Source organism: Gorilla gorilla, chromosome 13, assembly GCF_029281585.2.
Source record: "Gorilla gorilla gorilla isolate KB3781 chromosome 13, NHGRI_mGorGor1-v2.1_pri, whole genome shotgun sequence".
NCBI classification, from domain to species: domain Eukaryota; kingdom Metazoa; phylum Chordata; class Mammalia; order Primates; family Hominidae; genus Gorilla; species Gorilla gorilla.
The window spans coordinates 121,447,449-121,465,586 of record NC_073237.2 but is presented as its reverse complement, the minus strand read 5'-3'; the positions used below and the strand labels follow the sequence as shown (position 1 = coordinate 121,465,586).

At 42.5% G+C, this 18,138-nt stretch overlaps 1 protein-coding gene across 4 annotated transcripts in view; it reads left to right on the top strand.

Annotated features, from left to right (window-relative positions):
* The window catches only part of SCAI (suppressor of cancer cell invasion), a 201,054-nt gene that overhangs the window by 44,503 nt on the left and 138,413 nt on the right, over positions 1-18,138 (top strand). The gene's annotated exons all lie outside the window — the stretch shown is intronic.

The following is an 18,138-nucleotide window of genomic DNA, read 5'->3' as shown; positions in this document are numbered from 1 at the left end:
TTTTTCCTGGATATGAATATGTATTCTTAAAATTCCTAAAGGATGCCAAGAATGTAGCTAACAGTATCAGAAATAAACTTCAAGGAAGTGTTTCTCTACATCTCAACAAAATCACTTCTCTATATCTCAACAAAATCCCTTACAAGTAAATCTGGTTTTAAAATTTGTCTCAAAACATTTTCGGTAAAGACAATTTTGGACACACATCTAATTTTTTTTTTTTAATCTGTGATTTTGCCAGTTGAGAAGAACTGGAAACAGGAGGGAGAATTTTGATGTCGTAGATGTTCTTGTTGATTAAGGGATAAGGGCACATACAGACAAACCCAGGAATTATCTGACTTCGGCTAAAACAACAACAAAACATCTCCAGTACTAGCCTGAGTAATTGCTTTTGGCATAATAGCTATTACCTCAGACAGACTGAAAGTTTAATAACTAGATTGGAGACTTCCTTTTGCAGTTCACAAATAGGAAAAACACCACCACAGAAGTTCTCTTACACATCTGACCCCCTTCGATTCTTAATTTACAAACAGTGTGACTGCATCTTGCAGCCATGCCCCATCTTAGCATTCTTAAATTATAATGTTACAGGTTATTGGCCTGCCAAAATGTTCGATATGTAACATTGAACAGTTCCAAATGAGATGAAAACAATCTTGTTACTCATGAGAGTTTGTTTTTTCAAGGCTTCTGTTTCATTTTATGCACCAGTATAGTCATTTTGTGGAAAATAAAGGTTACACTGCTTTATTAAGTCTCTTTTATAATTGTAATCCAGATTTACCATCCAATAAGAGATAACGTTGTTATATTTTCTGTCATGTTCTAAATATGTGCTGGGCATGATGGCTCACACCTGTAATCCCAGCACTTTGGGAAGCCGAGGCAGGAGGATTGCTTGAGGCCAGGAGTTTGAGACTGGCCTGGACAACATAGCAAGACCCAGTCTCTCCAAAAAATAAAAAAAAATTATCCAGGTGTTGTGGTGTGCATCTGTAGTCCCAGCTACTGAGGAGATTGAAGTGGGAGGATCTCTTGAGTCCAGGAGATTGAGGTTGCAGTGAGCTATGATTGTGCCACTGTACCCTAGCCTGGGCAACAGAGTGAGACCCTGTCTCATATATATATATGTGTATATACACATATATATATGTGTGTGTATAGATATATATATATATATACACACACGCATATATATTCTTATATAGATCAGAATTTATATACATATAAGAATATTCTTAGAGGAATATTCATATTCTTGTATACATTCTTATATATGTAAGAATATATACATATAAGAATATACATTCTTAAATAATGTTGGTGTTGAAATATTGAAGTTTCCATTGCTATTATTTTAATTCTTGAAGGTTCACAAAATATCTATAATCTTTCTTCCTTGAAATATATATTTCAAGCAACATATCCTTCTGAAATATCCAGAATGCATTTTGCCAGTAACAAAAGAATATTCTTTTGAAATACCAGACTTGTAATGGGAGTTAGAGAAATCTTCCTACTTCTTTCTCTTCTTCTTGCCTTTTTAAATCACAAAACTGTAAGAAAGACTATCCTGGTATTTGATATAAATTTTATTTGTATATAAAATATTTAAATATTTTAAGTATTAATATATTGAAGATTACATATATCTGTGTCTATATCTATTTCAGGCCTTTAAACTCTTTAGGGAGTTCAAAGAACTAGAAAAAAGAATGATTTAATTTATTTACTTTTTTTTCTAAATTATTATTTTTTCGCCGAGACGGAGTCTCACTCTGTCTCCCAGGTTGGAGTGAAGTGGCATGATCTTGGCTCACTGCAATCTCTACCTCCCGAGTTCAAGCAATTCTCCTGCCTCAGCCTCCTGAGTAGCTGGGATTACAGGCACACACCACCATGCTGGGCTAATTTTTGTATTTTTATTAGAGACTGGGTTTCACCATGTTGGCCAGGCTGGTGTCAAACTTCTGACCTCAAGTGATCTGCCCACCTCGGTCTCCCAAAGTGCTGGGATTACAGGCGTGAGCCACCGCGCCCGGCTAATTTTTTAACTTTTAACAAATTTAGCATTGCTTCTTTTTGGTATTCCTAGAAGTAATTGTATACGTAATATAATCTTTCTTTTCTCATTGATGAGTAGAATGATAGGAGTGAATCAAAGAAGTTTCCTACCATTTTAAAATTCTTTCCCTACTTCTCAAAAAAATGTGTTTGATATTCATTTAAACGTTAAGTTATAGGCAACAATGTATCCTGGAAAATAGTCAGGAGTATATATATTTTACTGTCATAGAATGTGGTCCATGCAATACTTTAAGTGAATAAGGCCAGTTGCATAGTTTATATCATATAATTTCATTTTCGTTTAAGAGAACCACATGTTTGATTATGCAAAGACAAAGGTTTGGAAAGGTGTACAGTTATTGAGTGTGATAAACCCTGGGAGAATGGGATAGAGGCAGGGTACTGCCTCAGGCTGGGTTCCCCAGAAGCAGGAGTTGAGATGAACTTTTATGGGAAGGCAACTTACTGAGAAGAGTTTCAGAAAAACCTGCTAGGGAGTGGGAAAGTAGGACTGGGGACAGGAAGAGGAGGCTGGTATCAAGGATGTGATACCAAGAAAGCCTCAAGGTAGACAACTTTGGCTAGTCTTGCAAGGGAGTTCTGGAGCTTATACCTAAGAGTTGTCACTGCCAGGGACCAAAGAAATAAAATAGAGCCTTTATACTTTCATATCCATCAGTAATTGCTAAGGACCATCCCTGGTGGGGGGTGATATGGTTTGCCTGTGTCCCCACCCAAATCTCATCTTGAATTCCTTTGTGTTGTGGGAGGGACCCGGTGGGAGGTAATTGAATCATGGGGGCAGGTTTTTCCTGTGTTCTCCTTGTGATAGTGAATAAGCCTCACGAGATCTGATGGTTCTGCAAGGGGGAGTTCCCCTGCACAAGCTCTCTCTTTGCCTGCTGCCATCCATGTAAGACATGACTTGCTCCTCCTTGCCTTCTGCCATGATTGTGAGGCACCCCCATTAAACCCTTTTTCCAGTATAAGTTACCCAGTCTTGGGTATGTCTTTATCAACAGTGTGAAAACAGACTAATACAGGATGAGTGTATAAATGTCCAGGAAGTGCTGGCAGACTGAGGGTAGCCCCTCTACAAAGACCTGCAGGTGCTGGCTGTTGGGAGTGAGAGCACAGGGTTGGGAGGAAATGTGGGCAGAGCACTGACAGCAGTTGTAGCCCTCACCCAAGTTACAGAGATTTTAAAAAGATTGGGGTTTAATTCTTTCTCAGTTTAAGCCTCCCAGGGCCTTTATGGTGGCTCCACAGAGATCCAGGCCCCTTCTATTCTTTTGTTTTGTTTTGTTTTTCCAGGCTTCTTCTGTCTTGTTGCTCTGTCATCACTAGCTTATTGCCCACATCCACGTGGTCCAAGATGCTCAATATTATGTCCATATTCCCATTAGAAAAAGGGGGGAAAGTCAGGAGGAAGGGAGCACATTAATTCCTCTAAGGACAAGTTCTCAAAGTTACATCACTTCACCTCAAATCCCACTGGCCTTCATTTAGCTCCATGGCCATACCTGGATGCAAGGAAGGCTAGTGTTTATTATGGTTGGCCTTATGCCCAGTTAAAAATAGGAGACTCTGTTATTATGTAATCATTTCTGTAGAAGGAGAGAACATGTATTGTAGGACTATCTATTATAGGGATGTTCATTTTCTGTTTTATAGGGATATGCTTTGTTTTTTAGTTTAATAAGCATGTATTTTTTGTCTTAACTATCACAGGTTAGGGGCTCCAGAAAGCAGAATTTGAGACACAACTTAATGTGCAGAATGTTAAGTAGTGCTCTTCTGTTCAACTCCTGTGGAAGGGAAGAAGCAAGATTTGGCAGGGAGAAGTTGAGCTGTGGTACACTGTGAACAACAGGAGCTCTGGAGCTAACGTGGACTTTTAGAGTTGCCCTGCTTTGAGCAGAAATGGCTGGACCATTTATACCTTTGTCTCCGTTGGTTACTGGATGAGGGATTGTCTTGGGAAGCACATGACCTTGGGCAAGGTAGCTCTGCAGAGGTAATGTCTACAGGAGCTGACAGTACTCCCAGCAAGTTCTTTCTTGAAGGGAGAGCTGGGTGACACATCTGTATGTCTGTCACAACTTTGTGTGTGAAAGTAATTAATACATTTTATGTATCTATTTTATAACTTAAAAATTTATAATTTAAAGTTTCTTTTATTCCTTTATCAATAGTTTCTTGTGTAACTATTAGTACTGGGCTTTATTCTAGACATTGGAGATAGGGAGATGTCCCTCCCCTCATGAAGTTTGCATTATATTTGGAGATAGATAATAAATAAATTTTGGCTGGGCATGGCGGCTTACACCTGTAATCTTAGTACTTAGGGAGGCTGAGACAGGCGGATCAACTGACCTCAGAAGTTCGAGACCAGCCTGGGCAACATGGGGAGACCCTGTCTCTATAGAAAACACAAAAAGTAGCTGGGCGTGGTGGTGTGAGCCTGTAGTCCCAGCTACTTGGGGGAGCTGAGGCAGAAGGGTCACTTGAGCCCAGGAGGTCGAGGCTTCAGTGAGCCGTGTTGGAGCCCCTGCACATCAGCCTGGGTGACAGAGCCAGAGTTTGTGTCAAAAATAAATAAGTATAAGGAAGGGTGTTGCTGTTTTATATGGGGTGGTCAGGGAAGACCAGAAATGCAATAAGGTGATTTGAGTGAAATGATGGAACTAGCTGTGCAGATATTTTGGGAAGAGCTGTCCAAGCTGAGATTACAGCAAATTCCAAGACAACCCTGTGGCAGGAATGTGTAGAGTATTGGTGTGTACATGAAACAGCAAGGAGAGCAGTGTGGCTAGAATGAATGAGAATAGTAGGATGAAGAATAATAGGAGATAAAGTCTTGTATATAATAGTGGTGATCAGATCATATGAGACCTTGTAAGCCATTGTAAAGACTTGGGGACCTTCTCAGAATGAGATGGGAAACCATGTGAAGATTCTGAGCTAAGTGATAGAATTTGACATATTTTAAAAGATCATCTTGTCTGCTGTGTTTGGAATGAACTGTACCCGAACAACTGGAAAAATGGAGTTGCTCCAACCGAGAAGGGGAAGACTGTGAATAGAGTAGGTTTTTGGGGTGAATAGTTGCAATTAAGTTTTGTATCTGCTAAGTTTGGAGTACCAATGAGACATTCAGATAGAGATGACAAATAGAAAGTTAGAAAGTGGAGACTGGAATTCAGGGGAGAAGTCCAGTGTGTAGATTAAAAAAACGTAGGTGTCGGCCGGGCGCGGTGGCTCACGCCTATAATCCCAGCACTTTGGGAGGCTGAGGAGGGCAGATCACAAGGTCAGGAGATCAAGACCATCCTGGCCAACATGGTGAAACCCTGTCTCTAGTAAAAATACAAAAATTAGCCAGGCGTGTCAGTGTGTGCCTCTAGTCCCAGCTACTCGGGAGGCTGAGGCAGGAGAATTGCTTGAACCTGGGAGGCGAAGGCTGCAGTGAGCCAAGATCACACTGCTGCACTCCAACCTGGGTGACAGAGCGAGACCCTGTCTCAAAAAAACAAAAAAAAAAAAGGAGGTGTCATCAGTGTCCAGTTGGTGTGTAAAGCCATGAAAATTCACACTGTCACCTATGGAATGAGTGGAGAAGAGAACATCTCAGAGATTTGAGCTCAGGAACACTCCAACATTTCCACGTTGGATCATTAGGTGAACCATCAGTGGAAACTTTGAGAAGGAGCAGCCTGTGAAGTAAGAGGAGGAAATGATTTTTTTATTTTTGAATTGGAGTTTTGTTCTGTTGCCCAGGCTGGAGTGCAGTGGCATGATCTTGGCTCACTGCAGCCTTCCCCTCCTGGGTTCAAGCAATTCTCCTGCCTCAGCCTCCCGAGTAGCTGGGATTACAGGCGTGCACCACCATGCCCAGCTAATTTTTGTATTTTTAGTAGAGACGGTGTTTCACCATGTTAGCCAGGCTGGTCTTGAACTCCTGACCTCAAGTGATCCACCCACCTTGGCCTCCCAAAGTGTTGGGATTATAGGCATGAGCCATCGTGCCCAGCCGGAAATGATGTTTTAGAAGGCAACCAGGAGTGTTTCAAGAAGAGGAAAATGATCAACAGTGTCCAGTGCTGTAGATAAGTAACATAAGATGAAGACTGATAATTACCCTTTGGATTTACAAGTATGGAACTCATTGGTAGTGACAAGCAGTGATTCAGTGGAATGATGGGAACAAAGTGAATTGGTGTGTGTTCGACAGAGAATGGGGGATGAATGGGAGACAGCTCTATAGACAAGTCTTCTAAAGAGTTAATGCTGTGAAGGAGAGTAGAGAAACAGCATGAAGGCTAGAGGAGCATGTGAGCTAGAAAGAAGAGTTTTAAATTGGAAGCTAATGCACCCTGTTTGAATGCTGATGATAGTTATCCAGCACAGAGGCCCATTGGTGATGCTGCAAGAAGAGAACAGTTGATGGGTTGATGTCCTTGAATAACAGTGAGGGATGTGAAGGTTAAGGCATGAATGGAGGGCTTGGTCTTAGATAGTAACATAGTTCAATCAAGATAATAGAAGGAAGACAGAATAATATGTGTGGCTACAATAGCAAGTAGATGGTACATTGTGGCTGGGCATGTGTGGAGGATCTTTACTGATTGTCTCTGGTGGTTTTTTGTTGTTGTTGTTGTTGTTGTTTGACAGAGTCTTGCTCTGTTGCCCAGGCTAGAGTGTAGTGGCGTGATCTTGGCTCACTGTAGCCTCTGACTCCTGGATTCAAGCTATTCTCCTGTCTCAGCCTCCCAAGTAACTGGCACCATGCCTGGCTAATATTTATTTATTTATTTATTTTTTAGTAGAGACGGTGTTTCACCATGTTGGCCAGGTGGTCTTGAACTCCTGACCTCAAGTGATCCACCTCCCTTGGCTTCCCAAAGTTCTGGGATTACAGGCATGAGCCACCATGTGCAGCCAAGCCTGATTTTTTTTTTTTTTTTTTTAGAGACGGAGTCTTGCTCTGTCACCCAGGCTGGAGTGCAGTGGCGTGATCTCAGCTCACTGCAAGCTCCGCCTCCTGGGTTCATGCCATTCTCCTGCCTCAGCCTCCTAAGTAGCTGGGACTACAGGCGCCCACCACCACGCCTGGCTAATTTTTTTATTTTTATTTTTATTTTTTTATTTTTGGTAGAGATGGGGTTTCATCGTATTAGCCAGGATGGTCTCGATCTCCTGACCTCGTGATCTGCTCGCCTCGGCCTCCCGCAGTGCTGGGATTACAGGCGTGAGCCACTGTGCCCGGCCCAAGCCTCTGTTTTTTAGTGAAATATAAAACAATTGCCATCAGCTGAAAAGTGGGGATGGCGGATGAGATGTTGGATGTTTGAGGAGAGAAGAGAAAGTGTGAGATAGGGCTCTGGAAAGTGAAGAGTGAGTGGACTAGGAATGTAGTGGAAATGCCCATTCTGTGGTCATGCTTTGAAAGTGAGATCAGTCAGCATGATTATGTGTATTTCTTCAGCCCTGTTTAGTAGCCCAGGTGCAAGCATGGAGTAGGTAGAATGTTGGATTTAACTGAGTCATAAATAAAACTAAATATTCACTTTGAAAGCTGTTTTTAGGAGGTCGGTGATGTGAATGGTATTTAGAATTTTAGCTTTTTAATTATACCCATTTTGGAAGGCTAAACTTAGTGAGTGACAGGTCATTAAAAAAGCAAAAAAGAAACGGCATTGTTCCAGGAAAGGTTCTTGGTTGAAAATTGCAGACCTTAATTCCAGCCAGCTTAAGCAGAAAATGAATTTATTGGAAAGTTGTCAAGTACCTCACAGCATGGATGGAAAGACTGGAGAATCTGGTTCAGAAAATAGGCAAGAACCAAGGGAATCCAAATATATGTAATCATGGCTGAAGTCATGCCCCTAGGGGAGTCTGGTTGCGGATGCTGTTGCCACCATTTTTGAACCCTGGTATTGCATCTGTTGGAGTGAGTTCTGAACCTGTCCTTTCTCTTTTTTTTGAGACAGAGTCTCGCTTTGTCACCCAGGCTGTAGTGCAGTGGCGCAATCTCAGCTCACTGCAAGCTCCGCCTCCCGGGTTCACACTATTCTCCTGCCTCAGCCTCCGGAGTAGCTGGAACTACAGGCGCCTGCCACCATGCCCAGCTATTTTTTTGTATTTTTAGTAGAGACGGGGTTTCACCATGTTGGCCAGGATGGTCTCGATCTCTTGACCTCATGATCCACCTGCCTCGGCCTCCCAAAGTGCTGGGATTACAGGCATGAGCCACCGTGCCCAGCTAACCTATCCTTTCTCATTTGAGCCACTGACTGCATCTCAAAAACCTCTAAAAAGATTACTCTGAGGCCAAGCATGGTGGCACACCCCTGTAATCCCAGAAGTTTGGGAGGCTGAGGTGGGAAGATCTCTTGAGTCCAGGAGGTCGCTGCTATGTCAAGAATGGAGTATAGGAGTGTAAGAGTAGATGTGGGGAGAATAAGTCATGAGGCTCCAAAATAGATGATACTGACTTAGATTAGGGTAGTGACAGTGGAGATGAAAAGAAGTGGATAGATTCATGAACTAGCCCATTAGGCTGTTGTTAAAATTCTTGTTTAGGGAAAAATTCCTTCCTTCTCCCCTGCCCCTTCCTTCTCCTTCTTCATCATCCTCCTTCCTCTTCCTCATCTCTCCATCACTCCTTACTCTTTCTTCCTCCTCCTTCCTCATCATCCTCCTTCCTCTTCCTCATCTCTCCATCGCTCCTTACTCTCTTCCTCCTCCTCTCTCCTCCACATCCTCCCTCGTTTTCCTCTCCTTCCTCTTCTTCTTATCTACCTCCTCCTTTCTTGAAATCTAGACCTTTCTAGAGGCCTTTTACATACTCCTATCTTGCATAAGGCAGAGTAACTTATCTAGCAGATATTTTATAAAATCTTGTAGTATTCATCATTTGTTAATTAAGAAAATATGCCTAGATCCTAGTATGTATACTATTGTGCTGAAGGGGGTTGTTGTAGTCATTTCAGAATTGAGTTCAAGTCTAGACACACAGAAATGGTTTATTTCTTCTAGGGCACTACATGCTTGCTGTCTAGGCTAACCTTTTTTCTAGGTGTGGGTAATTGAGAATACATGATCTAGGTTTCACCTCAACTTTATTTTCCAGCACTCATTAGTTCCTTATTGTAGTCATTTACATATCTATTATTGGAAATGGGCCAAATGTTTATCCATTATTTTAAAAAGAAAACAGGTATCTTTTTTTTTTTTATCTTCCTAAGACAGTGAAGGCTAGCTACTCAGAGACTGCCATGGGAGGATCACTTGAGCCCAGGAGTTCAAGGTTGCAGTGAGCTGTGATTGTGCCACTACATTCCAGCCTGGGTGATAGAGTGAGACCCTGTCTTTCTCTTAAAACAAAACAAACAAACACTGCTCCCCCCAACCCCAAACCAAAAAAAAACCCAGCTAGATTACTGCCTCAAACTTAATGTGCACACAAGCCATCTTGAAAGCTTGTTGAAATGCAAATTCTGATTTTGTAGGTCTGAAGTGGGGCCTAAGATTCTGCCTTTCTGTTAAGCTCTGTGGTGATGCTGATGCTGCTGGTCTATAGATCTCATTTTGAGTAACAAGAAACTAGATAATATCCTTTGCACTTTCATCTTTGTATGGGTTATTCTGCTTTGGGGCATGTTTTGGAGCTGTTTAATTTGACCACAGGTTAAGTAGTACATTTTAAGAAGATTGAATTGTATAACCTTTTCCTGCTTTTTTGGGCCATATTCTTGAAGGTTATAATACTATAAATAGCTTAAGGTTTTTAGTTTCAGCTTTGGAAATAGATGAAGAGAAGTCTCAGAAGCAGTATAATTTTTATTGAATCATTAAATTTGCAGCAGCACAATTGGTTTATCTACTTGAGGTAGTCTGAACTACAAGTAGAGTATTAGTAACTGAATTAAGAATAAGAAAAGATACAATGCTGAAAATCATTATTAGATATGTAGAATACAGTTAAGAATTGGGGAGTTTCTGTTTTGTAGGGTTGGGAATGTTTTGGATAAGGTATATGGTATATCAGCACTGGGCTTCTTAGCTGGGGCGATCTGCCTCCCAAGACACATTTGGCAATATCTGGAGACATTTTTAGCCGTCAAAACAAGTAGGGGGGTGATGCAACTGGCATCTAGTGCGTAGAGGCGAGGGATGCCACTAAACACTCTACAGTGTACCAGACAACCCCCACAACAAAGACTTATTTGGCCCAAAATGGCGGGAGTGAGAAGGTTAAGAAACTCTATGTTAGGGAGTTTTCAAAAGCACTTTATTTTTAAAATTAAAAATAATACATCCAGGCATGGTGGTTCATGCCTGTAATCCTAGAACTTTGGGAGGCCAAGGCATGAGGATTGCTTGAGCCCATGAGTTCAAGACCAGCATGGGCAAAATAGTGAGACCCCCATCTCTACAAAAAATTAAGATATTAGGTGGGTGTGTGCATTAGTTTGTTTTCACATTGCTATAAAGAACTACCTGAGACTGGATAATTTATAAAGCAAAGAGGTTAAATTGACTCATAGTACTATAGCCTGTACAGGAATCATGGCTGAGTAGGCCTCAGGAAACAATCCTGGAGAAAGGCAGAGGGGAAGCAGGAACGTCTTACATGGCTGGAGAAGGAGGAAGAGAGAACAGTGGGGAGGTGCTACACACTTCTAAACAACCAAATCTTCTGAGAACTTACTATCAGGAGAACAGCAAGGGGGAAATCTGCCCCCATGATCCAGTCACCTCCTATCAGGCCCCTCCTCCAACATTGGGGATTACAATTCGACATGAGATTTGGGTGGTGACACAAATCCAAACCATATCAGCATGGTGGTGTGCATCTGTAGTTCCAGCTACATGGGGTGGTGAGGTGGAAGGATTGGTTGAGCCCAGGAGTTTGAGGCTGTCATGAACTGTGATTGTGCCACTGCACTCCAGCCTGGGTGACAGTGAGACCCTGTCTCAAAAAAAAAAAAAAAAAAAGTTGAGACCATTCTATTGACGTATCAACAAAAACTTTTTAAATGAAAAATTTTAAATTTACAGAAAATTAAATAGAATAATTAATCCCCACATTCTCATCACCTAACTTCAACAATCATGAATTGATGGCCAATTATATACTTTATGTATGTATATTATATCTATAAATTTGATATATTTGTGTATATCCACACTCACCTAACCCTGAGTTTTTGAAGCAAATTCTAGGTATCACATCATTTAATCTGTAAATATTTCAGTATGCGTATTTAAAACATGAGGACTCTTTTTGAGCCATTATCACACACATAAAATTACCAGTTTCCCTGATTCATTATCTCTTCTCTCTTGTTTTCTTCCAAATGGATTTTTTTGCTTTTAATGAGATTTCACATAATGAAAGAGCACTAATTTTACAAAGCAATGGAAATTGATGCTACATGGGCCAAACAAAAGCTATCTGCTGCAAGTACTTTTTTCTAATTATTTTTCTAGAATGTCTTTATTTGTTTGAAAGTGCCATGTAAAATAATGCAATACTTTCTCTTTTCTACTGTGTCTGTTTTACAAATCGCCTTTTTCATCTTCCCCAGTATTTTCTGAGTTATCTTCAGGCTTTGTTATATTTGCTATAGCAATGGCCTCTGGGGACTAGTTACTAGTTACTAGCTAGTACCTGCAGGAATCATTTCCTTAACTGGTGGTGAGCCTCTTGAGGGCAAGGACCAAGTCTTACCAACTTTCTGCCTGATAGCCATTAGCATGTCCTCAATATTTGTTGGATGGCTGCTACTAATCTTGAGGGCATCATGCCAATATTGATTGATGTATCAATCAATGCTACTGGCATGTGGTATTTACAGCAAAAAACTAAGTGTGCTCATTTAGCTATAACATGTCTTTAGCAGAAGAGATAAGTCAGATGTTAACATTTGGTACCTGCATCTATGGGAGGTGAAGTAGAGAATGCTGTTTTCTCTAGTTACATTCCTTTGTTTCTTCTTACACTTATTTATAGGGTGACCATATGTCCTAGTTTGCCTGATACAGTCTGGTTTTCCAAAGTCTAATAGTGCCCCTTTTCGTTCACAGAATTGTCCTAGTCTAGTTGGTAAATTAAATGGCAGTATTACTTACATAACATTTAATGTATGCCAGACTCTCTTCTAAACACTTTACATACATTCTCACTTAATCTTCATGATAGCCCTGGGAAACAGTTTCTATTATTCTACCCATCTTACATATGGGAAAGTTGAAGCACAAAGAGGTCAAATGACTTGGCTAAAATCATGCAGCTGTATTTGAATAGTAAGTGGCAGCACCAGGATTGAGTGCAGGCTGTTTGACACCAGTGCTCTTACCCACGCCACTCTTGCCCCTATGCTGGTCCCAAATATATCTGTCTGTCTCTGTAGACTACATTTTGATCTATTAAGAATCTCCTGATAATCTGCATTATTTTTAGATCAGCAGTCTGGCTAAGGCTTTGGAATTTGAAGGGTTTCCTTTGTTTTCACAAAATCCTTATAGATTCTACATGTACCACTAGGCCAATCCGATTATAGTCTTCTTTCTCAGAAGATTGAATGGTGACCTTTTTTCATCTTTGCAATGCCAGCTATTCAGCATTCCCTCTGAGACCCTCCAGTGATGAGGTTTCCCAGCATTTGGAGAGTATCAAGTCCCTGCCTCAGTCACTTTTCCTTACCTCTGACCACCTGTGGTAGCTGAAGTTCTCTTTCCAGCACCTGGAACAGTGGCAGCCATAGAGCAGGCACACATAAACTGTTTCACTGCCTTTGATTAGTGCATATTTTGGAGTTGCCTGGAAACAGTGTTCAAGGCACTTACATAAGGTGCTTTAAGGAAGAGGTTATTGTAAGCTACTGCTTTCAAGTAGCTTACAATTTAGGAAGGGGATGACGAGTGTACACAAATAACTATGATATACGGCAATTGAACTATATAAGCAAAGTATTTTAAGAGTTCAGAAAAAAACAAATTGTTTCTGACAGGAGTGATCCAGAAAATTTGATAGAGATGGTGGTACTAAGTCAGTTTAATAACTTTTAAATTGGCTAGAAAATTACTGTCTACTTATGTTTGCTAAGGGTAGAGGCTTGACAGAAGAATAAGACTTGATGAACCTCCAGGAGAAGAGGATGTGTCAGCTTGACACTTGGTCCTCTTGGGAGGAATCCTCAGTCAGCAGTCTTGCTTGGTTTTTATGGTATCATCATTATCATCATGGCACATTTTAACCCTCTAGGTGGCTCAGATGGAACTTTTTCTCAGCAGCAAAGAATTATCATATATATTTTGAGACAGGGTCTCGCTTTGTTGCCTAGGTGCGATCACGGCTCACTGCATTCTCAGCCTCCTGAGCTCAAGTGATCCTCCTACCTCAGCCTCCTGAGTAGCTGAGACTATAGGTGTGCACCACAACACCTGGCTAAGTTTTTAATGGGGACTCTTGGGCTTAAGTAATCCTCCTGCATTGGCTTCCCAAAGTGCTGGGATTACAGGCATGAACCACTGCACCCAGTCAATATTTTTTTAATATAGAAGCCTGATATGTTATTTGATTTTTTTTCTTTTTTGAGACAGAGCCTTGCTGTGTCGCCCAGAGCTGGAGTGCAGTGGTGCAATCTCGGCTCACTGTAGTCCTCGCCCTTTGGGTTCAAGTGATTCTCCTGCCTCAACTTCCTGAGTAGCTGGGACTACAGGTGCACGCCACCACGCAAGGCTAATTTTTGTATTTTTAGTTGAGATGGGGTTTCACCATGTTGGCAAGGCCGGTCTCGAACCCCTAACCTCAGGTGATCCACCCACCTCAACCTCCCGAAGTGCTGGGATTACAGGCATAAGCCACCGCACCCGTCTGTTATTTGATTTTATTTTTAACCTTTTAAAGTCTATTGATGTTCCCAAGATATTTTTCCTTAATAAAAAACACAGTCTACTTTTATTACAATGTAATTACATTTGCCTTTTTAATTGGTAGTAATAAAAAGTGGTTACTTTTTAATAGGATTTGTCACAGTAGTCAGTAAGATAGGATAGTTAGTGCTCATTATCCTCCATACAAATGAAGAAACTGAAATTTGATAAAACTGTAAGCTGCGTGACTTTGGGGAAAATGGAACAATTGGGACCTGGACTTGGGTCTTCAGAATTCACATCCAGTGTATGTATATCACATAGCCTTATTTAGCTTATTAGATTTTTAAAAAATTTTATCAATATAAAGAACAATAAAAGTTGTGGTGATCTCATGTTATAACCCCTTTTTAATAAATGTCATTATAGAATCTACCTTAACATGATGAGTCTGTTTTCATTTCTCAGATGACAGGCCCATTAGCACTGCTTTGATGATTGTAGACACAATGCATTCTACGGAAAGGGAAATCCTGAAGGGGTTGCAGGTGGCCTATATGGTTCCTTTGTGCAAATTAGAAAAAGGCCGCCCCTCTAGGGGAACCAGAGTGCTCCCTTTCTGTGGTCAGTCAGAAGAAGCAGCTTTGGCCCCAGGCAGGATGATGAGCTTGGAGCATGGGCATCTGGATTGTTGTCTCTGCTTGGCCTCTTTTATGTAGTGCTTAAAAAGCAGCAGCCGGCCGGGCGCGGTGGCTGGCGCCTGTAATCCCAGCACTTTGGGAGGCCGAGGCGGGCAGATCATGAGGTCAAGAGATCGAGACCATCCTGGCTAACACGGTGAAACCCCGTCTCTACTAAAAATACAAAAAGCCGGGCGTGGTGGCGGGCACCTGTAGTCCCAGCTACTCAGGAGGCTGATGCAGGAGAATGGCATGAACCTGGGAGGCGGAGCTTGCAGTGAGCCGAGATGGCGCCACTGCACTCCGGCCTGGGCAAAAGAGCGAGACTCCATCTCAGAAAAAAAAAAAAAGCAGCAGCCAAGAGTCCTGTTCATATTAACTAATTTATGAGGGGCTGGGTTAAAAAAAAATTTTTTTACTGTTGTATTTTTAGACAGACCCTCTCGTTCCTCCATACACCAAGTACATACCTGCCTCAGCATCTTTGTACTTGTTCCTCTACCTGGAACCTGGATCTCCCAGCCTTCATTTCATCCAGGTCTCCACTCCAGTGGAACTCTTGCAAGCTTCACCTCGCCTACTCCAGTGAAAGTATCACCCTCAGTCATTCTCCCTTCCTGCTGTACTTTTTTCACAGTACTTCTTACCACTTGGAATATTATATTTATCCTCATTTTATTTTTGTCTTTCACAGAGTGTAGAAAGTACACTCTGTGAAAGCAGATATATTTTTTCACTGCTTTTTCACTGCCATGTTCTAGCACCTGGAAAAATACCTGGCACATAGAAGGCTGTCAATATTTGTTGAATGATTGAACTAACAGTGTGATTACTCCATTTTCATGCAGCTGATGAAGGCTACCTGAGACTGGGCAATTTACAAAAGAAAGAGGTTTAATTGGACTTACAGTTCCATGTGGCTGAGGAAGCCTCAAAATCATGGCAGAAGGCAAGGAGGAGCAAGTCACATCTTTTTTTTTTTTTGAGATGGAGTCTCACTGTGTCGCATAGGCTGGAGTGCATTGGTGCGATGTCAGGTCACTGCAGCCTCCGCCTCCTGGGTTCAAGCAATTCTCTTGCCTCAGCCTCTGGAGCAGCTGGGATTACAGGCGCACACCACCACACCCAGCTAATTTTTGTATTTTTAGCAGAGACGAGGTTTCACCATGTTGACCAGGCTGGTCATGAACTCCTGACCTCAGGTGATCCACCTGCCCCAGCCTCCTAAAGTGCTAGGATTACAGGCATGAGCCACCATGCCCGGCCTGCAAGTCACGTCTTACATGGATAGCAGCAGGCAAAGAGTGAGCTTGTGCAGGGGATCTCCTCTTTTTAAAACCATCAGATCTCATGAGACTTATTGTCTGTCATGAGAACAGGACAGGAAAGACTTGCCCCCATTCATTCAGTTACATCCGGGTCCCTCCCACAACACATGGGAATTCAAGATGAGATTTGGGTGGGGACACAGCCAAACCTTATTCTGCCCCTGGCCCTTCCCAAATCTCATGTCCTCACATTTCAAAACCAATCATGCCTTCCCAACAGTCCCCCAAAGTCTTAACTCATTTCAGCATTAACTCAAAAGTCCAAAGTTTCATTCAAGACAAGGCAAGTCCCTTCTGCCTATGAGCCTGTAAAATCAAAAACAAGTTAGTGACTTCTTAGGTACAGTGGGGGTACAAGCATTGGATAAATACAGCCATTCAAAATGGGAGAAATTGGCCAAAACAAAGGGGCTGCAAGCCCCATGCAAGTCCAAAATCCAGCAGGGCAGTCAAATCTTAAAGCTCCAAAATGAACTCCTTTGACGCCATGTCTCACATCCAGGTCATGCTGATGCAAGAGGTAGGCTCCCATGGTCTTGTGCAGCTCCGCCCCTGTGACTTTGCAGGGTATAGTGTCCCTCCCGGCTGCTTTCATGGGCTGGCATTGGGTTTCTACAGATTTTCCAGGCGCATGGTGCAAGCTGTCAGTGTATCTACCATTCTGGGGTCTGGAAGACGGTGGCCCTCTTCTCATAGCTCCACTAGGCAGTGCCCCAGTAGGGACTCTGTGTGGGGATTCCAACCCCACATTTCCTTTCTGAACTGCCTTAGCAGAGGTTCTCCATGAGGGCCCTGCCCCTGCAGCAAACTTCTGCCTGGGCATCCAGGCATTTCCATACATCTTCTGAAATCTAGGCAGAGGTTCCCAAACTTCAGGTCTTGACTTCTGTGCACCCGCAGTCTCAACACCATGTGGAAGCACCCAAGGCTTGGGGCTTGTACCCTCTGAAGCAACAGCCCAAGCTGTACCTCGGCCCCTTTTAGTCATGGCTGGGGTGGCTGGGATGCAGGGCACCAAGTCTCTAGACCACACATGGCATGGCGACCCTGGGCCTGGCCCACAAAACCATATTCTCCTAGACCTCCAGGCCTGTGATGGGAGGGGCTGCCGTGAAGATCTCTGACATTCCCTGGACATTTTTTCCATAGTCTTGGGGATTAATTTTGGGCTCCTCGTTTCTTATGCAAATTTCTGCAGCCGGCTTGAATGTCTCCCCGGAAAATGGGTTTCTCCTCTCTGTCACATTGTCAGGCTGTGAATTTTCCAAACTTTTATGCTCTTCTTCCCTTATAAAACTGAGTGCCTAGGACCAGGCATGGTGGCTCATGTCTGTAATCCTAGCACTTTGGGAAGCCGGGGTGGGCGGATTGCCTGAGCTCAGGAGTTTAAGATCAGCCTGGGCAACATGGTGAACCTCCCTCTCTAATAAAAAATATAAAAAATTAGCTGGGCCTGGCAGCATGTGCCTGTGGTCCCAGCTACTCAGGAGGCTGAGGCAGGAAAATTGCTTGAACTTGGGAGGCGGAGGTTGCAGTGAGCTGAGATGGTGCCATTGCACTCCAGCCTGGGCAACAGAGCAAAACTACATCTCCAAACAAAACAAAACAAAACAAAACTGAGTGCCTTTAACAGCACCCAGGTCACCTCTTGAATGCTTTGCTGCTTAGAAATTTCTTCCACCAGATACCCTAAATCATCTCTCTCAAGGTCAAAGTTCCACAGATCTCCAGGGTAGGGGCAAAATGCCACCAGTCTCTTTGCTAAGACATAACAAGAGTTGCCTTTGCTCCAGTTCCTAACAAGTTCCTTATCTCCATCTGAGAGCACCTCAGCCTGGATTTTATTGTCCATATCACTATCAGCATTTTGGGCAAAGCCATTCAACAAGTCTCTATGGAGTTCCAAACTTTCCCACATTTTCCTGTCTTCTTCTGAGCCCTCCAAACTGTTCCAACCTCTGCCTGTTATCCAGTTCCAAAGTCACTTCTACATTTCAGCAAGCCCCACTCCACTGTTACCAATTTACAGTATTATTCCATTTTCACTCTGCTCACAAAGACATACCTGAGACTTGACAATTACAAAAGAAAGAGGTTTAATTGGACTTACAGTTCCATGTGGCTGGGGAGGCCTCACAATCATGACAGAAGGCAAGGAGGAGCAAGTCACA